The sequence below is a fragment of the Protopterus annectens genome, chromosome 10.part0 (genome assembly GCF_019279795.1).
Source record: "Protopterus annectens isolate FY-2018-M chromosome 10.part0, PAN1.0, whole genome shotgun sequence".
Classification (NCBI taxonomy): domain Eukaryota; kingdom Metazoa; phylum Chordata; order Ceratodontiformes; family Protopteridae; genus Protopterus; species Protopterus annectens.
Window position 1 is genome coordinate 258,481,134 of NC_056744.1, and position 25,344 is coordinate 258,506,477.

Genomic DNA, 25,344 nt, shown 5'->3' on the forward strand with positions numbered 1-25,344 from the left:
TATTTATTATTTTTTATAGTAGATTTTTCCATATTAAAATGTTAAGACTATGTAATATTGTTTAAACATATACATACACATGACTTTCATGGGTTTACCAATTTTTAATGTGTCCTTTCATTTTTTAGTTTTTAATGGGTTAAGTAAATTAGGCACATCACTTTGTTTTGTTTAATTATGTACTGATGCTTGTCATTATCCAGGGCTTAATGAGATATCCTCTATCTTTTGCATTTTAAAATTGAGAAGTTTAAAGAGGTGAATTTAATAGATTATCACTTAAATAATCACACAGTTTTAGATCAGATTTAGGAGGTTTGAGGTACTGCTTTTTATGTAAATGTGTTTATAATTTAATTGTATGTAATACATAGGTTTGTATATTGGCTAGGTTAGTTTTGTGTGTGGTAACTGAGATCATATATACATATGTATATATATATATATATATATATATATATATATATATATATATATATATATTATGTGTGTGTGTTTATATATATATATATATATATATATGTGTGTGTGTGTATATATATATATATATATATATATATATATATATATATATATATATATATATATATATATATATATATTCTGTATTTTATATTTTATATGATGTTATTGCAATTAGTCTTTACAATATTTACTTCTGTACAAATCTTACTAATCTATTATAAGTATGACCACAAGGGTTATTTGTTTTATTTTGCTGTACCAATGAGTATGAGTGTTTGTGAGCACATGATAGTTGGTATTTGTATTTAAATATGGTTTTATCATTTGATTTTATCTGAGGAAGTCTCACAACTTAATGGGATGAAAAGTGCTTCATTAAATTATTCTGGTTTCACTTTGTGCAGTGTTGGAATTATACTTTTTTTTGGCTGTTTTTGGTTTTATTTCTTTTCTGTAATATGTCTCACATGTTCTAACAGCCGAGTTTTAAAACACATGTTACTCTCCCCCACATAAAATATGTTACAAGGGCATCTACAAGCATTCTCTCTTCGCCACCCACTTGAATGTACAGACTTCAACATGTTTTCCAACCTTTGCCCTCAGCAGGAATGACAGCACTAAATAAAGATAGACCATTATACCTATCAACCTCCTACTGTATGACATCTGGGCAAAGCCTGACATAATTGGTAGGCAGAGGCCCAAATACATGGCCATACTTGAAATATTGCTGTTTTACACTGGGAAAGTTGCTGGTGTTACAGGGTATGTTGTAACATATCTTTACTGAGGGATATAAAGTCAGAAAAACAAATGGATGTTAGCTTTTACTGACTGCAATCACTAGAGTATGCTGCTGATTTGCCAAGGACAATACCTGTCTGGGGAACAGACCAAACATACCAGGCTAACCTATGGCCATTATGTGGATCACCCTACAGTTGAGAGCTATGAAGAGACAGAAATTTGTCAGACTGAAACCCATGCAGAAGTAGCATGTTCAGACAAACCCTGTTAAACTAGCAGTATTCCAAACATATAACAGCAATACTCACATTCTGTCATTAAATCTTAAACCTTTTCCACCATTTATTTGGATTGTCTCCACAAGTCCTGTTGTAAGAGGTATTAGCTCACAGACCTAAGGAGAAGGGCCAATGCCCACATTTATTACTCAATTATAGGAGTGTGTTGCCATGACACTGGCTATTGTAAGAACTACACAGCTGCTCTGCATGCAATTAGCAAGTTGGGAACACCAATCAGTGCACAGGCCATCACCTGGTCATGATCATCACCTACAAAACCCATGCTGTTACCTATTCAAACCAGCTCTAGCCCTGTAGTGCAGAGAAAGAGAGAGAGAGAGAGAGAACAAATAAAAACAAAAAACGGAAAACAGAAAAGAGAAGAAAAAAAGGTAAGTGAAACATGTAAACGTAACTGAATGTAGTACTTGGTCTATAATAATGGGAAATATGATTTGGAAGAATATATGTCCCAACAAGACTTGCTGTACTAATGTCCTGCTGAACAGCTGCTATGGCCATAGGATCTGTCCCTCTCTGCAGTGGGAGAGATAACAGCCATACCTCTCAACTGTATAGATCTTCACAGAATGTCCAGATTTTCCCATCATAGTTTTTGTCTGTTCTTCCTGAAATCTGTACTTTTCTGGCAAATAGAGGAGGACTGAAGTCAGTAATGACAAACACTTAAGTTTAAGACTCCACATCCTTAAGAATATTCACGGTAATGCAAAATTAATTATTCTATAAACTTCCTAAGTTTGCAATAGGAATGTTTAAAATCTGTCCCTATTTATCCCCCCCATCATCTTAGGCTTTGTCCAGATGTGATGCTCTAAGGTAGGATCACAGTTCAGGAACCTGATTTACCCTGGAAAAGGTCATGTCAGGTCACATATGACAACCACTGGGGTGTCTGTCAAACAGTTGTGCCTGTGCCACTGCTAGGCCAGTTAATGGGAAGTTGTGCATATCCATATGTTACCTGTGAATATGAGTATGATACATGTTTGTATTGTAAATCTAAGAGACCTATATAGGCCATGTGCATAGTAAAGTACTGTTGCAAATATGTGTGTTGAACTGCATGTGATATATTGAATTAATAACATTCAACTGTACAGTGTTCTGCTGGACAATAAGCACATTTGTGACTATCTGTAGTCACATACACATATACTTGTGTTATGTCAGCCAAACCATTGGCAAGTCTGTGAGCAATGACAACATAACATAGACTACTTATGACTGTTGGACATCTTCCAGGTTATTGCAGTGATGTCAAAGCCTACTGTTTAATCAACTTACTAATGTATGGTGCCGCTATATTAATACAGTATCAATATTCATGTCCCTTTTGTCACCCATTTATGTATGCCATTGTCCAGAAGTCCTGCTATAACAGGTTGATAAGTATGATTGAGCAGCAAGACTATAAATACAGTGTGCCGTACTAACATAGAACAGAAATTTATACCAGGTATCCCCTGAGCACAAGTATGTATGTGTATGCTCAGCTGGAAGGCACTAAACTAATAACATGGGTTTCAAGCAGTCAGGTAAATAGGTTGTGCACGTTGCACATGTGTGTAATATCAGTGTCAATGCATACAACAGACATAAATGCGTTCAGCTGCTGGTTGTTGCATTGCCCTGACACTGATATGGGTACTAGAGTAGGCATGATTATCAGGTAGTAATCGGAGAAGTGTCCAACTGTGTTATAACCCTCTGTCCATGCCTACCACTAACAGCTATATCAACACCTATATATAGTGGATATCAAAAGTGTACACATCCCTGTTTTAATGCCAGGTTTGTGTGTTGTATGACAATGAGACCACAGAAAATCATTTCAAAATGTTTCTCATCTTGAATGTGAACCCCTAATCTGTACAATACTATTGAAAAACAAACAAATCTGTTTCAAGGAAGGTGAGCAACTATTGCCAAGTGAAGATATGCCATGATGTTAGAGTCCAAACCAAGATGAAGGAATGCTGTAACCATCTCAAGAGGTGCATACACAACATATCAGTTTAAGGGTGTGCACACTCATTCAACTGGCTTATTGTACTGATTATTATTTCCATGTTTTCACAGACGAGATTTGTATGTTTTCAATTGAATTGTACAGGGTATAGGTTACATTAAAGGTAGGAATTTTTTTGAAATTATTTATTGTGGTGTCTTGTTTCAATTGCACAAAAAGTAAGGCATTGTAACAGGGGTGGGTACACTTTATATCCACTGTAGCTGTATGGAATCAGCAGTACCTGACCTGTAAACCAGCCTCTACCAAGGTAGAGTAATCCTCTTTGGTGGAAAGCAGCAATACACAAGCCACATAATAGGTTGCTATATTGGCTGTACAGGGATACATAGGTGCAGGCAACAACTTGGAAGCAAGTCCATCTTTATCTGAGCAAGCATGTAAGTTCACAGGTGACTTCCTGTAAGGCTAACTATGACTACAAATCAGACCTATCCACACCACCAAGGACAATTGCATCAGTGTCTCCACATATTTTGTCAGTCTCAGAGGCAACAACACATTTCACCCTGTACTGGGGGTAAAGCACACCTCATACACACATGCCATGGATATAGGGAACCTGCATCAGACAGGTTAGGTGGGAACATTGCCTCCCTGTCCACCCCATTTGTATAGGGTGATATACACATCAACCACACTCCTCCCCTCAGCAATGGTGAGCATGTACATATTGCCTACTGATGGCAATAACAGCAAGTCTCCATGGGGCATAATAACATCACTGTCTGCCTCCTACATAAACTCAGGGATGTACTCACAGCTCCATCACATACTACAGTCAAACAAAGACTTGCCACCATCCACATGTAAGATGGCCACTGTCATCCCTCTACACAGAAATGAATGGAGAATAGAGAATTTTGCAATTAAGTGTCCAACATTGGGGGGAAATAAGATACCTCTGGGCCAGAAGTGTAATGGAAGATGCTATAATCAAGTTAGATTAGAGGGTTTTGGTGGAGTTTGGATTATTTGCAAGTAATATCCATTGTTGATGTGCAATTTGACAACCATATGAGGTCCTGTAACCTTTTTTCCTGTTTATATCTTCCAGGTAACATGCAGAGGCCTCATCTCTCAGCATTCTCTGTTGGTGAAAATGACATAATCACCCAATTTGTGATAGAACATTATTGGCTATTATTTGGCCAGAGAGCACAAGATGTGTGAAAGATGACCGCCCTGTGGAACAATCTGGTCCACAGGGTAAATGATGTTAGCATGCGCAGCAGAACTTATAAGCATGTGTGGCATCAGGCCAGCGATCTCATCAACCATGCCTGTCAATGGGCTGCTGCTATAGTGAGGGACTGGCTAGCCACAGGTGGGGGCCCAGCCATCCAGCCCCCACTGACACCCACCGAGGAGCTCCTCACCAACCTTGGGGCACCCAGTCAATGCACAACCCTTGAAGCTGAAGAAAGCATTGTGGAGGTGGGTTGCACCCACACTGGACAAGGATCATGGAGGTAAGGCCCCAGTGCACATTACTAGAACACTTGCTTATCTATTTCTATTGGTATAGTATCTACATGCATATATTACATGAGATAGTAGGTGTTACTGGTGTTTAGTAATGTGCAGACATGCACATCTATGGTGATGGCCAGCATATTTTGTAATATTGGGGGATGTACTGTTAATGTGCTGAAATGCTGCTTCCACCCTGTACCAAAGCCACATGAGTGGCTACTGACATTACCTCTCCCACAACTATTTAGGTGTCTCTGGTATATAATTGAGACAGCAGCCTGCAGCTGGTGAGTATGGAATTGTTTTGTTGAGGTTTGCCATTACACCAGCCATGCTAAGGCCATGCTATTTGCCATGCACACATTTATCACACCTAACCATAATGCATGATGTACATGTTCAGTTTTGTTGGTGTTAACTGTGCTACATCACAGTGGTCACCATGGTGTCATATCTGAAGGGTATGTAAGATTCCTGCGTAAAACTCACAACCTGTCAGTGCAAGATGTATGGACAGAGACAAACAAAATGATGGGACCAATGGACTACAGTAGGGACATGTATGAAGCTTTACCCTTATACAGTGGATCCAACAATGTACACACACCTATTAAGTTGGCAACTGTTCCTGATATATACAACAACAGGCCACAATAATACATTCCACACCTTTTACAACCAGTAATGTGATCCTAACATGAACAATCTATGTGAAAAATAGAATTATATGTTAGGGCAACAAATATGGGGTATACAAACCATACAAAACACTGGATGCAAATGTGTGCACACTCAAAATAATATATTGTGGAGGCTGCTTGTGATGTACTGACAGCATTCACTCTACTTGAGTACTCACCTGTCATCAAGTACTGGGCCTCAATGTCACACCAAGTAATGGTCTGCTGTCTAAGAAGTATATTCATGATATTTCCTCAGTTGCATGCAACATAAGCACCCATGACTTCCACACATCTTACAAAGCATCAAAGGGATCCCACATCTGAAATGTAGCAGTCAGGAGTAGGGGAAAAAAACATTACCTCACCTTTGCATATACTATGGAAAACAATGCAGACAGTGATCTAGAGGTGTATTAAATATGGGACAATGGATGCTGAAAAGAACCAAATGCCCATCCCAAACATATGACAGAATATTTAGAAAACTGGTCAGGGAGGCTGCCAGGAGACATGCAGCAACACTGAGGGAGTTGCAGGAATGTCTATCAAATATTGCCTGCGTAGTGCCTGTGGCAACATTCACCTGGATTCTGCATAAGTGTGGCCTATGGGATAGGGTAAGTAGACAGAAGATTTTCCCCACAAGAAACACCATCCAGGGCTGTGTACAGGTAGTAAAAGCATAACATCAAGTCTCCCAAAGGCATGTGTTGCAATGTGTAATGGTGTCAAGAGATCAAGGTTCAAACCTACAGACAGTATTCATAAAGGGTCCATATTAGAACATCGAAGTTTCAAAACTTTGAATGTTCTAATATCGAACCCTATTCAGCAAAAGCTGAAAATATCAAAGCAACAGAAAACCAAATTTTTTCCTAGGGAAAGAATTTGATTGTCTGTTTCTGTTGCTTTGTATTTTCAGCTCTGTGGTGGAAAGTTACGGGTCAGGTTCAGGTAAGTGTGCGATTGAGTGCAGGTTAGGTTAGGGTAGTTAGGGTTATGGTGCAGGTTAAGTATGTGTGCAATTGTGTGGACTTGAGGGTTAGGGCAGGTTAGGTGAGTTAGGGTTAGGGCGTGGGTCAGGTAAGTGCGCAATTGTGTGGACGTGAGGGTTAGGGCAGGTGAGGTGAGTGTGCGATAGTGACAAACCTTAGGGTTAGGGTTTGGGTTAAGGTAAGTGGATAGTTAGTGGTATGTATCTAGTTTAGTGTAGGGTTAGGTGCACGATTTTAGGTGTATGTGTGTGGCTTGCTGTTTGTTTGGAGTGCTTGTGTTGTGTGTATGTGTTTTGGAACAGCAAATTTTTTCCCTAGGAAAAAAAATTGCTGTTCTGTATGTTCGATGTTTTCAGCTTTCGCTGAATATGGTTCGATATTAGAACATTCAAAGTTCTGAAACGTTGATGTTCTAATAAAGACCCTTCATAAAGATATGTGTGGTGCACAAACAACACCTCACTTCACCTCAGGGCCACCATCCCCAACTTGAAGATTGCTGGTGCTACACCTTTAGGGTTGGTGTTCATTAGCTGGAACTAGGCCTGTAGCCATGGTGGAGGGAATGTGGAACACTGCAAAATAGCACTCATATGTGGCCCACAGTTGTCAAGCATCTGCAATAAAGTTGAGGGTGGGGAGGGGTTTCAGCTTCAAACACAACAGTGAACTGAAGCATACAGCCAAAGCTAGCTAAGAATGGCTATATCTGAACACATTCAAGGTTATGAATTGGGCCAGACATAACCCAGACTAAACATCAATAGTAAAGCCCCTGTGTGACCTCCAAGGTCTGTGCACATGAGCTGTCCTCAAAATCTGGAAGAGATGGGGGATGTTTGTAGGGAAAACAGACCAAATAATGCCAAGTCAAGATGTGCCATGCTAGTATACCCCTTCCCAGGAATAGTGACTGCTGTACTTCACTTAACAGGTGCTTCAACAAACCATTGATTTAAGGGTGTTCACACTTATGCAATCCCCATATTGCATGGATCTCATTCAGTATCTTCATGACTAACACATTTGTTTGATTCTTGATTAGATTGCACAGGTCATAGGTCACATATCAGGTGTGTGTAATGTTTTCAAATGCAGTAGTGTGGCCCCATTTCAAATCATAGAAGAGGCTGGCATGACAACAGGTGTGTGTACTCTCCTCATATCCACAGTAAGCTTTGAAGGTCATTAGTTTAACCGGATTTGATTACACAAATATGCACTGCTGATGATGAGATCTGCAAATCAAATGTCAGTCATTAATTAGTGAAATCAGTCCTCATATCATCCCAGTTATGTGTCAGACAAACACATAGGGGTTGTGAGGAACAGAGCAAACATAACTGCTAGACATCTACACATTCAGCAATGATTTGTACAGTTGTGAGGCATGGTCTACTGTAGATGCCAGTGTCCCCTACAGGTGCACAGCAATAATGTGTACATGGGTGATGTGTGTTCCAGGGGAAGGAACATCACCTACTAACATGACTCATGCATCCCAGAGATGTATATTGTTAGTCACAGGGATTAAGAATGGCTGCAATGTATGATGGTGAGTGCCATGTGTCATGCATTTCAACTGTTGGGAAATGTGAGGTCTGTGTAATATCTTCATGCCACCTCACCTGTAAGTGTGTGTGTGTGTGTGTGTGTGTGTGTGTGTGTGTGTGTGTGTGTGTGTGTGTGTGTGTGTGTGTGTGTGTGTGTGTGTGTTTAAGTAAACCATAAAGTACAGATATTAATTTACATATATTGTCTTACCCTCACAGGTGGCGATGTGGGTCGGGGTCCATCCCACAGGGAAACTGATGTCAGTGTCTCTGCAGACTCTGACAATGATGATAGGCATAGTGAAGCACAGGCAGGGTTGTCATGTGCTGAATCTGTGCCATCAGTTAGCATCCCACTTTTGCCCACCCTATCCCTGCACACAGTCACAATGCCCACACATACCCCATCACTAGTGGCCATAGATGAGGGACAGTTGGCGGGTGGTGGCATGGAACAGGAAAGTGTGGTGAATATGGCAAGTGTGTCTGTAGAAACCAGCCATAGCGGATAACAGGTGAGGTTCCACACAGGCGGATGGACAAGAGTGCTCATAGGAAGACTGCTGCATGTAATGCCCCTGACACATGTGCCACAGCAGTTGTCACCAGATGCATGTTTTGGACCATCATGGAGGCACAGGCACATATTGAACATTACACCAGAGATGGTCTGAGGCTCTAGAGGGCAAATCTTTCTACTGTACATGACAACATCCGTGATCTTGCAGATAGATGTCCACTGTTATTATGTGGAGGTCATGGATAGACAGTTGGGTGAGATGCTGGCAATCCTCGACCATGGGATGTCTGTGCTAGAGCATGTGGTGGGAGTAGGTCATTGGCCATGTGGATGTGAGTCCACACCATGAACAGCTGAAGATCTACATGACCGTGCATCATCTCACTCCCACTCCCACAGTGACAGTACAAGCAGCTCCACTGCAGGGGTGGTGCTGTCCACATCATGACACAGCAGGCCATGGGCACGTGGTCCTGGCTGGTCCCAACAGGGATGCGGATCCAGCAGATAATTTTCATTGTCAGAGGAGAGTACCATATCTGGACTTCTGCCTGGTGGTGCCCATGCAACCACTGGCAGACCCAGTTTCTATGTCCGTGGCCGGACACAATGAACTGTACACCCTGCCATGTATGATCTGCAGCTGTCCAACATATTACTGTATAGGGCAGCAACATGGCAGAACTATGTGCATCCATACACGCAGAAATACACACACATCACCATCACAGCTAGGGGACCTTCATACTTGCACACACCACCTCTGCACGGCCCATTTAATAAACAACCCCCTAACCCACAAACATGGTGTCAACCAAATTGCTCAGCCTAGGCCTCTGGCAAATGCACACCACACCCTGTACATATGATGATACCTGTGCCACATCCCTGTCATCCATACCATCGATGAAGGGACATGCTAATATAGTAATGATGCACAGGGTGAATGTACTGCAGTTTAGCAATGTAATGCTGTTTAAAGTGTTGTCAGCTGGCATGTTTAATGCTTACATGTCAGGGTGTGTAGCTGTCCAGTCATGATGCATTATTGCTGTTATTAAAACTGACCGAATGTGGTGTCCATAATGTATTCTGTTTGTGTTCTAGGTGTCTGTGTGTCAGGAGGATGTTGGCCTGCTGTCCTTTCCTACAAGGGATGTGGCAGTGTGGTAAAACATTGACTGTGTCATATTCAGGGTACAGCTGAACACAAATGACAGGTCTGTATAACAATTATTGCATATGCCACATGGCTGATAGGTCTGAGGTGTGTATACAGATAAATGCATAGTGGCTGATGTAAGCAGCTCTTGTACAGTGGACAATGGTAAGTGTACTGGTTGGCACACAACAAATGTTTGTGAATAACACACACACGCACAGACATGCACACAAACGCACACACACGCACACACACACACACACACACACACACACACACACACACACACACACACACACACACACACACACACACACACACAGACACACACATGCTTTTGTGTTGATGCAACACACAAAGAATACTGTTCACATGTTTGTACTTTACTTTGTAGAGAACTCATTTTTGCAAATGTAATTCCACCAATACCTAATTGCTAAAACCTCAAGTCACTAATTAATCAGTCTGCTAAATTTAATTTCACTGAAAATAGTAGTGGCAGGGTATATGTCCTTTTCCCCACTGTAGTCCAATCCTGGAGTTGGTATAAATAGTTGTGGTGGTGGGGCGATACAGCCCCCCACATTGGATGATGTGGGGTGGTGTAGATGCACACCTAGTTTGATTAACAACTACTTACCCTCTAAACATAGGCTCGACAGTATAACAGCACACTACACATGGGGATACGCGCAACACTGCCCCCAATGTGTGGGGCTGTGCCCCCAACAACACCCACCAACTATATATACTAACTCCAGTATTGCTGTACAGTGGGGAAAAAGGGCATTTACACTGCCACTACTAGTTCTGGTGAAATAAATTTCCACAAGATGATTTATTTGCAATTTTAGATTTTGCCAATTTGGTCTCAGTCAAATGAACTCCTGGGAAATGTATTTTTCTGCAAACTGAAGTAGATCCCTTCACACACACACACACACACACACACACACACACACACACACACACACACACACACACACACACACACACACACACACACCTGCCAACACTGAGATTAAAACCCCTACCTATGTAGTTATTGCTACTAATGTGGTCTGTCTTAATTGCACACACACCACAGAGCTTATAAGATGAGTTGTGTTCCGAGGTTTTTGTAAAGTGAATAACATCACCATGCCTTGTACAGTATGACAATGGGGGATGTACTGGTTGTGAATGTACAAAGCACACTATAAGATACTGACATATACACATTGACAAACACATACAGTAATAGACAAATTTGACACACCTGGGTTTAGCAGCCCTGATTATCTTGTCAGTCAGGGCATACTGTTACATAGATCATGCACACAGGACAGGTCTTATTGGGCTGAAGATTGTTGTCAGATAATTGTAAGGTTGATGGAGACAGCAGACCATATACAGTGGACCTTGGGACATGTAGTGGGAGTACCACTGTCTGAAACGTGAAAGCCACCCTGCAAGTGGACATAGTACTCACTCAAACACAGGATACTGTACTGACACACAAATGTACACAGATTTGGGCTTCCTCAGATTAGAACCTCTGGCTTTGTAGTTGTTGCTACTATAGTGACACACATTTACTAGATGCAACACAGACTGTAAGGTGATGACTGTTCCATGGCTCCTGTACTGTGGCCAACATCACCAGCCCTTGTACAGTATGACAATGTGCAGTGTGTGTGGAGACTAAGCCCTCAAAATATTGTCTCATACAAATATGCTAACTTTCACAGACTCACACACACATACACACATACATACTCCCATTTCCCAGGACTCAGGGTGAAACCCCCACCTATGTAGTCATTGTTAGTATTGTGTAATGTAGTTACACATGCTCTATGGAGCCTATAGGGTGAAGAGTGTCACAAGGTACCCTTGCAGTGAATAACATCACAAGCACTGCAAAGTATGGCAATGGGAGGTGGAGTGGGTGGAAGAGCCATAAAGTAATGTCACCTACATGTTTACATCCTCATAAACAGTTGCATACACAGTAATACACACACACACACATATTTGCCAGTACTGAGTTTCATGACTCCATGTGTTCATATGTGTGTACCACACTAATGGGCAGGGAGTCATTACAAGCCTAGCCCATGGGAGTACCCTGCCATCATGCCATCTGACATTTGTCAGCAGTGCATCTATCAAATACTGCCATGTGAGTGATCCCCAGGGTGACAATTATATTCACCATCCACTCATCTGAATTTTTCTTTAAGATGGCCAGTGAGGTGCTTTGACATGTCTGCAACATATATTGCATAATGTGGCCAGTATCTGAGTTATGGACCTGTCCCAGAGCATGTTCTGTTGAATGTGGTAATGCAGTTGAGGTATTCATGGCATGTGGTACATTCAGATTGGGGTTTCCTAGCTGTGGCATTTGTAACACAGCTGGACAGTAATGTCATTGTCATTCAAGCAGGGATCGCCTGTAAGTACTTAGATGTGACTGGGAACACTTGGAGGTTTTGGCCTCTTTACATATCAGACAATTGTTTCATGCCTTGGGTCCTACATGTGCGGTACACTTGCAGCCTGCCCAGTTGTTGAAGGAGTCTAGTGAATTACATGGCAAATGGGTCATTGTACCTGCTGATTGGCCTAATGAGTGGGGAGTGGAAGAAGACATTGACCTCTTCATTCCTGTATGACACACCCTTAGTTATGCAATGTGTCACATGGAAGGACTTTCTGTCCACAGTGGCAATGTGGTGGTCAGAAGAGAGGTTGCTATCAAGCTGTGTTCACAGAAATACTATAAGGACATCTGTGTCCATTGGACTACCACCAATATGGTTATTTGTGGACAACACATTGATTCAATGGGGATTGTGACACATTTCTAGCCATTGAGGCTAAGGCCAGTGTTCTGACAACAGTTGGAGGTGTCAGATGTCATTACCCTGCTATTTTATCTGACTGGAATGTAATCAATGGCTACCAGGGCTGACATATGCTTAGCAGGTTTCAGCATTGCTTAAATGTAAATGCTAAGCAGATTTTCACACTGGTAAGTGAAGCCTACATGGTATAAGCACATATTTGTTTAACCATATGTTAGCACCACTTACCCTCATACAAACCCACGTAAACATGCTTAAAGCTGCTCAAACCTGCCTTAATCCCTCTGTATCCAACAGTCCTTGTTCTGCCTACCAGCAAAATAAACAGCCCTTGCAGGTTTTGCACCCAGGACCCTGCACACCATAGTCACAGCAATTTACCAGTAAGCCATCTGAGATGTATGGTTTTAGGATGTTTTCTCAAACATACCCTACTTTACAGCCAGTTTACAATATGGAAGACAAATTGTGCAATTAGGAAGGATTGGTATCTACAAATATACCAGTACTTGCCATCCTACATTGGATATATTCTACCTTTCTCTTACTACAGTCTTGTAACTCACCCTATGCTCCTCCCTCGTGTTATAGTACATATTCCCCACAGCCATGTCCATCTGTTTTTCAAACCCCACTACCATCTCACATCTGCATTCCTTGTAACACCATGCATACCCATAACTTCCACAAACCCACTGTTCCCTTCACCAACATGCCCATTGACATCTGCTGCAATGACTACTCTGTCACCCTTGGGTACAGTCATCACCACATCATACAAATGACTTCACATTTCTCATTGTCATCCATCACACATCCAAGTTGTGTAGCATATGTGCCCCCGCCAACCTTGGGGCACATACCCCAGTACAACACCAGGGTACAGAGGCCAACATGCTTGAGGTGGGTGGCACCCAAAGCAAACTGACTCAAAAGATAAAAACTGTTGAAAAACACAAGGTGGCAATAACGAGTGAAGCCAACAGACTGGACAACAGTTCTGCAAAATCACAAAAGTTTTATTGAGAGTAAGCGCTTTCGGTAGAGAGCAATCTCTCCACCTTCATCAGACAACCACATGTACACAAGCAATCATCTTATATCATGACCACATTTAAAAATGTTTACCTGATTGGTTCATTACTTAATTAAATTAATTAGAGATGACTATATTGCAGCATTTTCTAAAAAACGTTAAAATGATGATGTAACAATATTATAAAATATATATTATCTGATTGTACCGTCGATTGTTGTTTACATTGTTGTTCGTTGTTACATTCTTGGAGTTGGCAGTCATGTGAAAATCCTGTTTGGTTTCCCCATGATAGGCCCCCTCCCTTCCTTGCTGGAAATTAGAGCAACCCTCATTTTGGTTGCTCCCAGCATTATTTTGGTTGTTCCCAACATTGTTGTTCCTTATTCTTTCACTCCTCCTAAGTGGTTGTTCATCACCTTCCGCCCCAGGGCTGCAACCTTGTTCAACCAATGTATTATGATCATTATTCTCCATGACCCCAGTGGTTTGTAACCTCCAAAGGGCAACTTGTCCTGAGGGTGGTGGGGGATAAGCTTTGTTGTTCTTGTATTCCCCAACATCCCTTTCTATCATGCGTTTCTTATTGTTAAGCATCTTTGCTATTGAAGCTTCAATGCTGGATAGAATTCTAAGGTAATCATATTTGTACCTTAGAAAGTCAACATGTTGGAGTAAAAAAAATGTTCCTATTGAGGGGATACCCAAATGCATTTGTAGATAGAATCAGGCAAGAAGTAATCATTAAAAGGTAAACTGGCCATTTTCAACCAATTCTTAGAAAAGGTACAATGGTAGTAAAATCCAAGGATAACAACAATGGACATGGGATTGGTAACATCCCCTTTCTGTTCACCTATTGTATGGATTTTAAAGCTATCAAAAACATCTTTGTTAAAAATTGGGAGATATTAAAAGAAGATCAAGAACTTTTAAAAAGTATTGGGGAAGAGCCCAGGTTCATTTACAGGAGAGGACAAAATTGAAAGAACCTCTTAGAGAGAGCTATTCCCATGTACAATAAGTTGAAAAGGGGAATGAACAAATGCGGTTGTTGCCCATATTGTAAATTTATTTTTGTTGGGTCAAAGGTATCTATGGTTGGTACTGAGTATAGGATCAATGGCAGATTTAATTGCAACTCAAAGGGAGTCATTTATGTGGCATGTTGTAAGCAATGTCCTGCGTTTTACATCGGTAAGACCGATAGGGCGTTTAAGAAAAGGATATACGAACATATACATGCTATTGACATCCTTGACATGAACAATGCCCTTGCGAAACATGTCAACCAGTTCTCTGACCATTCATTTATGTTTACTGTAATTCAACAAGTGCAACCACAAATTAGGGGTAGCCCCTGGCAGCTACAACTGGAGGAACAGGAAGTATTTTAGCAGATTCGTACTTCCTCATATAGTTTTCCAGGTCTCAATGAGGTGGTGTCCATCAAATGTATTCTGAAACTCAAGGCACTTAAGAGATAGGATTGGTAGTAATATAATTAGGGAGAACACCACTTCAAACCCTCGATTGTTTTAACTGGTTGTTCTTGCATTTCTAGCGAATGCACCATCAAACAATTACAAATACCCAGCATATATCAATATTGAGAACATCCTGGTAGGGGTTTGAATTGTGTATCCCTATACTTTTTTCATAGGACTTGTCACAACATGTTCCAGACATAATATTTATATGATTTATTTATATATTTCTCTTTGAGGCACGTACATATGTAATATTGAAGTTCAAATTTTGTTAATCGAAGTGGTAGTCATGCTGAATAATAGAGTAAGTTACATGTACATATCTATATACTGTTATTGAACGACTTAATTAATTTATTTAATTACATATGGTATCAGTTTCAAGATTTTCTGAATGTAAAGTATCAGGAACTGATGGTTTTAATTCATTATGTACAATTACAAGGTAGTATTTCTGGTGTATTTCTGGTGTTTCTTATATTATTGCTCATATTATTGTTTATACATCATTTATTATTTTTTTGGGGGGGTAGAATGTATTTATTGTATGTATGGGGGGTTCAAAAGGTTTTTAAAGGTTTTAAACATTCTAGATACATTACACGTTTAAAATATACATTAAACATGTACATATTTAAATCACCTTCTGATCTCCCTTGGTATAAACATACACATATATATCAAAAGTAAACCAAATAATAAACAAAAGAAGAAATTCAAGTTTAAAATTGAATTTCAACAAGAAAAATTATTGAGATACAATAATCTTCATAACTTTTACACACAAAAAACAACTGAGTTACATCTTCATTCGAATTGTTTTGCGTGCTTTTAATTCGTTTGATTAAATTGTTCAATGTTGTGTTCTTTCCACTGTTCTTTCTGGCATTTTATAATATTGTTACATCATCATTTTAACGTTTTTTAGAAAATGCTGCAATATAGTCATCTCTAATTAATTTAATTAAGTAATGAACCAATCAGGTAAACATTTTTAAATGTGGTCATGATATAAGATGATTGCTTGTGTACATGTGGTTGTCTGATGAAGGTGGAGAGATTGCTCTCTACCGAAAGCGCTTACTCTCAATAAAACTTTTGTGATTTTGCAGAACTGTTGTCCAGTCGGTGGGTGGCACCCACACAATGGACAAGGAGTGTGCAGCTAAGGGCCCAGTGGGGATTAGTACACTAATGTATCAGACATGCATGTATCTGTATTGGATCTACATCCATGTGTCAAGTCCAACTGCAGTTGTGGATGGGGTTTTCTAATGCACAGAGGTCTACATCCATGGTGAGGATAAAACATTGTGTATTATCAGGGTTTTTACTGTAAATGTGCAGACATGATGCATTCATTCTGTACCAAGGCCACATGTGAGTCTGCTGACAATACCTCACTTTCACAACTACCTAGGACCCTTTGGTTTACATATGGGTTAGCAGCCTGAAGCTGGTGAGTATGACATTTTTTCTGTTGTGGCCTGGCAATACTCCAGGCATGTGAAGGGCATGCAATTTACCATGTACACAACTACCAGTAGCAGCTATATTGCTTTTTGTGCATGTTCATTTGTGGTGGGGTTAACTGCATTGCTTCACAGTGGTCATCCCTGGGGCCTGTCTGAGGTGAATTCCACATTCCTGTAGCATACCTCACAACATGTCAGTGCAAGATGTCTGGACAGAGGCCAAAATGGGCTGGAGAAATAGCCTAAGGCAGGGACATGTGGGACACATTACTGGCATACAGTGCATATAAATTGTGTACACACCCCTGTTAAGTTACAATATGTTTTTGATACATACAAATTGGGACCACAATATGTCAGTCCACACCTCTTCCAACCTTTAATGTGACCCATAACATGAACAGTTCACTTGTAAAACCAAGCATCTGGACTCATTTATTGTACCTACAAGACTGGCCACCAGAGAGGTCGGCAGAGATTGTATTAGCATGATGTTTCAGTCATTATGATACCTGATGCTGCCATATGTGTCAGTACACTCTCTGTGGCCTATTTGGCTACAATAACACATACATGGGCATTGTTAAGGCACAAAGACAACTTCTGACCATGTATAGGTTGCAAACATCTGGATATTCCAGACACATCTGTACAGAGCACTGTACAATGGTTTAACTTGCTGTATGTGAGGCAGATGCTGTTACCACCCCATATAACGTAATGGCAGCCAGAGGTAGTCACCAGCCATGTATGGTACACACATCAAAATGGTATAAGCCAAACAAGATATGATCCTCACATACAAACAGTTGCTAGCATTGGGATTAGAACTCCTGTCTGTCTAGTTATTTCTATTATAGTACTATGTAGTTATCAGGCGCACCACAGAGCTTATATGTTTTCACCTCATCCAAAGGTACTTCTAAGGTGGATAACATCAAGAGGACTTCTAAATTGGAGTGAGGGGGAGTGTAAAGGGTGGTACCGATGTATAAAATGGTATAATCCACACACTACATGATTCTCACACAAATGCACACTCCCCAACAGTTGCTGATAGTGAGATTAGAACTCTTGTCTATCAATTTATTTCTACTATAGTGCTACACAGTTATCAGACCCACCACAGATCTTACACATTTTCACCTGCTCCAAAGGTACTTGTAAGTTTGTTGACATCAACAGGACTACTAAATTGGAGTGAGGGGAAGTGTATAGGGTAGCACACAGGTCAAAATTGTATAACCCACATACTACATGATTCTCACACAAACACACACTCACACATCCAAACAGTTGTTTATACATCATTTATTATTTTTTGGGGGGGGAGGTAGAATGTACTTATTGTATGTATGGGGGGTTCAAAAGGTTTTTAAAGGTTTTAAACATTCTAGATACATTACACATTTAAAATATACATTAAACATGTACATATTTAAATCACCTTCTGATCTCCCTTAGTATAAACATACACATATATATCAAAAGTAAACCAAATAATAAACATAAGAAGAAATTCAAGTTTAAAACTGAATTTCAACAAGAAAAATTATTGAGATACAATAATCTTCATAACTTTTACACACAAAAAACAACTGAGTTACATCTTCATTCGAATTGTTTTGCGTGCTTTTAATTCGTTTGATTAAATTGTTCAATGTTGTGTTCTTTCCACTGTTCTTTCTGGCATTTTATAATATTGTTACATCATCATTTTAACGTTTTTTAGAAAATGCTGCAATATAGTCATCTCTAATTAATTTAATTAAGTAATGAACCAATCAGGTAAACATTTTTAAATGTGGTCATGATATAAGATGATTGCTTGTGTACATGTGGTTGTCTGATGAAGGTGGAAAGATTGCTCTCTACCAAAAGCGCTTACTCTCAATAAAACTTTTGTGATTTTGCAGAACTGTTGTCCAGTCGGTGGGTGGCACCCACACAATGGACAAGGAGTGTGCAGCTAAGGGCCCAGTGGGGATTAGTACACTAATGTATCAGACATGCATGCATCTGTATTGGATCTACGTCCATGTGTCAAGTCCAACTGCAGTTGTGGATGGGGTTTTCTAATGCACAGACGTCTACATCTATGGTGAGGATAAAACATTGTGTATTATCAGGGTTTTTACTGTAAATGTGCAGACATGATGCATTCATCCTGTACCAAGGCCACATGTGAGTTTGCTGACAATACCTCACTTTTACAACTACCTAGGACCCTTTGGTTTACATATGGGTTAGCAGCCTGAAGCTGGTGAGTATGACATTTTTTCTGTTGTGGCCTGGCAATACTCCAGGCATGTGAAGGGCATGCAATTTACCATGTACACAACTACCAGTAACAGCTATATTGCTTTTTGTGCATGTTCATTTGTGGTGGGGTTAACTGCATTGCTTCACAGTGGTCATCCCTGGGGCCTATCTGAGGTGAATTCCACATTCCTGTAGCATACCTCACAACATGTCAGTGCAAGATGTCTGGACAGAGGCAAAAATGGGCTGGAGAATTTGCCTAAGGCAGGGACATGTGTGACACATTACTGGCATACAGTGCATATAAATTGTGTACACACCCCTGTTAAGATACAATATGTTTCTGATACATACAAATTGGGACCACAATATGTCAGTCCACACCTCTTCCAACCTTTAATTTGACCCATAACATGAACAGTTCACTTGTAAAACCAAGCATCTGGACTCATTTATTGTACCTACAAGACTGGCCACCAGAGAGGTTGGCAGAGATTGTATCAGCATGATGTTTCAGTCATTATGATACCTGATGCTGCCATATGTGTCAGTACACTCTCTGTGGCCTATTTGGCTACAATAACACATACATGGGCATTGTTAAGGCACAAAGACAACTTCTGACCATGTATAAGTTGCAAACATCTGGATATTCCAGACACATCTGTACAGAGCACTGTACAATGGTTTAACTTGCTGTATGTGAGGCAGATGCTGTTACCACCCCATATAACGTAATGGCAGCCAGAGATAGTCACCAGCCGTGTATGGTACACACATCAAAATGGTATAAGCCAAACAAGATATGATCCTCACATACAAACAGTTGCTAGCATTGGGATTAGAACTCCTGTCTGTCTAGTTATTTCTATTATAGTACTATGTAGTTATCAGACGCACCACAGAGCTTATATGTTTTCACCTCATCCAAAGGTAGTTCTAAGGTGGATAACATCAAGAGGACTTCTAAATTGGAGTGAGGGGGAGTGTAAAGGGTGGTACCAATGTATAAAATGGTATAATCCACACACTACATGATTCTCACACAAATGCACACTCCCCAACAGTTGCTGGTAGCGACATTAGAACTTCTATCGATTTATTTCTACTATAGTGCTGCACAGTTATCAGACCCACCACAGATCTTACACATTTTCACCTGCTCCAAAGGTACTTGTAAGTTTGATGACATCAACAGGACTATTAAATTGGAGTGAGGGGAAGTGTATAGGGTAGCACACAGGTCAAAATAGTATAACCCACACACTACATGATTCTCAGACAAACACACACTCACACATCCAAACAGTTGCCAGTAGTGAGATTAGAACTGCTGCCTATCTAGTTATTTCTACCATAGTGCTATGCAGTTATCAGATGCATCACAGAGCTTATACATTTTCACCTAGCCCAAAGGTACTTCTAAGGTGGATGACATCAACATGACTAGTAAATTGGGGTGAGGGGAAGTGTGAACGGTAGTACACAAGTCAAAAATGGTATAAGCCAGACAGTACATGATTCACACTCACACACACACACACACACACACACACACACACACACACACACACACACACACACACATTTGCCAGTGTTGGGATTAGAGCTCCTGCCTATCTAGTTATGTCTACTATAGTGTTACGCAGTTACCACACACACTACAGAGCTTACTGAACTTTCAAATGGCCAAAGCTGCTAACTGCACAGCTAAGGTAAAGTATTACAGGTGATAGAAAGTCTGCCTTCAGTTCCACCCTTACATCATGCTAGTTCTTTCTGTCTTGCACTTCAAATAGCATTATAGCTTGGCACTTCACCAGGTTATTGTATCAGTAAGTGTGGCATGCCTGGGAGCCATCAGCAGTACTTGTACATCACAGAAGTAGCACCAGTACTTACTAGCTATGTCCACACCTCCTGGCATGATTGAAGTGCAGTGTTCTGTGCTTTCCCCCATTATCCTGGTGAATTTGTCCATTCTTATGCACTGTTACAACTGCCTCATGTACACAGACAACCTTCCCCTCTAAACTCCAAACACTCAGACCTGTGAGTGTTACCCGTATATCAACCAATGTGGACATATGCACTCTCCAGCAAAGACTGGGCTAGCAGGTCAAAAGGATAAGATCAACACCAGAACGACACCACGTGGAACACATAGCTCACCATGACACCAACTGTGACAGCCATGACATACAATGAAAAGCCACACACCCACCTTCACAGAGGCACTCAATGGACATTTACTCAAACAGCACAGACCAGCAAGACAGAGACTCAGAAACCACAACATGGCACATGCCAAGTGACACATATTGCACCTACACAGTGTGCCCCTCAACCTAAGCTCATAAGGCTAACCAGCTTGCACAATACAGTGACCATGGGTAACTCAATATTGAGGCACACACATATCCCACTCACTAAGTTGAATATTGAGCAGATAACAGCCCAATATCTATCACATGCCTCATCCAACAGATGACACAGCCAGTCATGGCACTCCACAACAACAAGTATTACTCTGTATCCATGTGGGTGAATAACCTGGAACACACCTCCCTGGACTACATGACAAGAGACATGTTTGAACTCTCTGATTATGTGGTCTAGCAGGTATGACAATAGCCCTTATCAGTATCACCCAGAATGATGCTACAGTACTATCAGCAGATGATTGACTGCAACATTGGCTTACATGTTTTGTGTCATTCACAGGGGATACAGTATCTCTCTGCTTGGGATAACATGAATCACATACCTCAATGACTTCCCACAGATGTCCTACATCTGTTAGCCCTGGGTTTCCAGGTACTGGCTAAGTATCTTGCCACCCCTATAATGCCTTATTAGTCAGAGTTTCAAATGTAATTACCACCATAACAGCTAGACATGTATGCAATCTGAGGGTCATGCTGCTCAACAGTAGACATCTAATTGTCAGGATGCAGTCACTCAAAGCACTTCTTGGAGTGAAGGACATTAACATTTGTGCTGTAATGGAGAAGTGGTTCACAGCAGCAGAGAGCAGCCCTGCAGTAATAGGCTATAACACATTCCACAGCTGTCGTCCCCCAAACATGGACCACACCACACCTCAACAGGTGTTGTTGTTTCTATATTCATTATGGATAGGTACACCTACAGACTAGTATCTCAGCATAATGTATGTCCGGTACAACTGTCTTGGGGTAATAGTGCAATCCAGACCATAGCCTGCTATGGCTCCACATCTATGTCCCTAGACTGTCAATGCACATTCCTCAGTGCCCTGCCATCTATGAAGGTCCAACGCAACACTGACATAGTAGGATACTTCAACTATCCTTCTATCACCAGGAGAAAGTAGCCAAGCACCAGTACAGTGGCCCAAGACTTCCCGGAATTCATCATTTTCAATCTCCTGGACTGGTTCATACTGACCCCCGGTAGAGGATGCAACAATTTTGACCTGTGCTGACTACTTAAATATGGGACTGTTGCTCATCCACAGTTATCAATCCCTACCTGGTGAGATACATACAGGCTGTAATCAACATGGAACTTAACATGTCAACCACACCCCCCACAAATATAACCACCTTGCAAAACCTCTCCAAAGCTGACTTTGCAGCCATGAAAACAGGGGTGGATAACTTCACTGAACCCATGGCAATGGGAAATATCTGCATGACTGTTGAATCTTATGTATATGCACTGTATAAATAGTTACACGAATGCATGGTACTAGCCATAGCCAGCAGACCCCAGACACTGTCCTCCAAACACTGGGAGACAATGTTATGGTCCCCTGCCATTACTAAAGTGTACAACAGAACAAGGACACTGTTGCAGAAAAAGCTGGTGTCCCATTACTGATGAACCCCCTTATTAGCCTCAAACACAACTTGTGATCCCTCATGGAATCCCCTATAGGTATCTATGAAGGCAGAAATGCAGCAAACACTGATGACAATTACAAAATTCTTTGATAGTTACATCAGCAACCTTCACAGCATTAAACACAAGTGCTGTGAGTTACTGCACAATGCTAATTCCTATTCTGAGACAACAGATATTGGCCACAGTCTTGGCAACACATTCAGTGTCAGCTTTACCCCTCTATCCCCCAACAAGTGTACAATCACAATGGCAGATGAATGGCAGGCACCCAGCAGTACTGTGTCCAAAGCTTGTGTTGCAATCCCTCAGTGAGGGATTATTGATAAAATCAACAAACTAGGTATCAACCCATATATCATTGTTTGTTTTGCAAATTTGTTCACAGAACACACAAGTATAACAATGGAAAACTCCAGGTCAGACTGGCAAGCAGTCACAAGTGGAGTCCCACAGGGATCAGTACTGGGTAGTGTCCTGTCCAGCATCCACTTCTATGGAGTCCAGCCCAACACAGAGGAACTCTGGCTAACCAAGTTCATGGAGGACTACAAGCTGGGAGCTATCATTAACTTCGCAAGTTATGCACACATCCCACAGAAAGGCCTCACTGAGACCACTGAGTGGTGTACAAACCATGGCTAGAAGCTTAACACCACAATATGCATCATCAGCCCCTTAGTAAAACACTAATTTCCCAGTAGGTACCATACCAATTTGAGCCCAATGAACACTGTATGCATTATAATAGATCTGGGGACACAGGTTGGCAGCAACATCTCCTTCAAGTACCACATTGTCACTGTGGTCAGGAAGTCCGTCTATATGGCACATTGCATTACCAAGGGTTTTGCATCCAGGAAGACAGAAGTAATGATCTCTGTCTACTCTTCCCTCATTAGACCACTCCTCAAGTATTATGGCCCATTTGCCATGTGCCTCACTAGACACCTGCTACAGCTTGGGAAGCCACAGAAGCACCTCATAAAGCGGTTCCTAGGCATTAAACACACATCCTACACAGACAGACTCAGCAGACCCAGGCTATTCTCTGTGTCTTATCACCTAATTAGCATCTGTCTGTGCTTGACTTACAAAGCCATGTCGGACCCAGCTGGTTTAGAAATGCTACATATAAATCCATCCACACCACAAACTGTAGATACCTCTACCTCAATACCACAATCACCACAACATGCTGGTGGGACAGGTCCCTCACCAAAAGACTGTACATGCCTTGGAATACACTTCCCATACATGTCATTCAGAGCACCTAGATGACCCTGTTCCAGAGAAACTTGATGAGTGGATGGGTAATAGACAACTTCAACCCAAGGATCACTGCAGTGTTTATACTTGATACAGGCACTGGGATGTAATGTTGGGTGGCACAATGGCATGGGTCTTATATGTGCTAGGCTTGTGCAGTGGATGTTTAACCTATCAAAATACTTTGTCCTACAAACAGACACACATGCACCTGCCAGACGTGACAGTAGAACCCCTACCTAACTATTGCTTTGTATCATAGTGTTACACAGTTACTACACGTGCTACAGAGCTTACTGGGCTGAGAGCTGGCCAAAAGTGCTGATATGGGGAATGACGTCAGCAGAACTGATAAAGTAAGGCAGTGGGTGGGAAACATATCAAAATACTTCTACTTACAAACATACATACCCACACACACATTTTCCGGAAGAGTAGAACCCCTCCCAAACTAGTCATTTGTACTATAGTGTTAAGCATTTATCACATGCACTACTGAGCTTACATGGCTGACAGCTGGCCAAGGTTACTGATAAGGGACTGACATCATCTGGACTGATAAGGTGGGGCACTGTGAATTGTCGTGGGTGGGAATGGCATAAAACTGTTTCACCTTTAAACAAACACACAGCTCTCTCTGTCTTGCACACACAACTCTCTCTCTCTCTCTCTCTCTCTCTCTCTCACACACACACACACACACACACACACACACACACACACACACACACACACACACACACACATATATACACACTTCTACATTTACCAGGACTGAGATTAGAACTCCTACTTAACTAGTTATTGTACTATCTTGTTATACAGTTATTGCATGCGCTACAGAGCTTATGGGGCTGAGGTCTGACAGAAGGCACTACTAAGATGACTGATATCTGCAGGACTGCTAAAGTGGGGACAAGGAAGGTGTACTAGGTTTGAATGGACCCAAAAGCTTTTAGTTGTCAACACACACACACACACACACACACACACACACACACACACACACACACACACACACACACACACACACTTTTACATTTGCCAGGACTGAGATTAAAACTCACATCTAACTAGTTATTTGTACTATCTTGTTATGCAGTTATCGGATGCACCACAGAGCTTATGGGGCTGGGG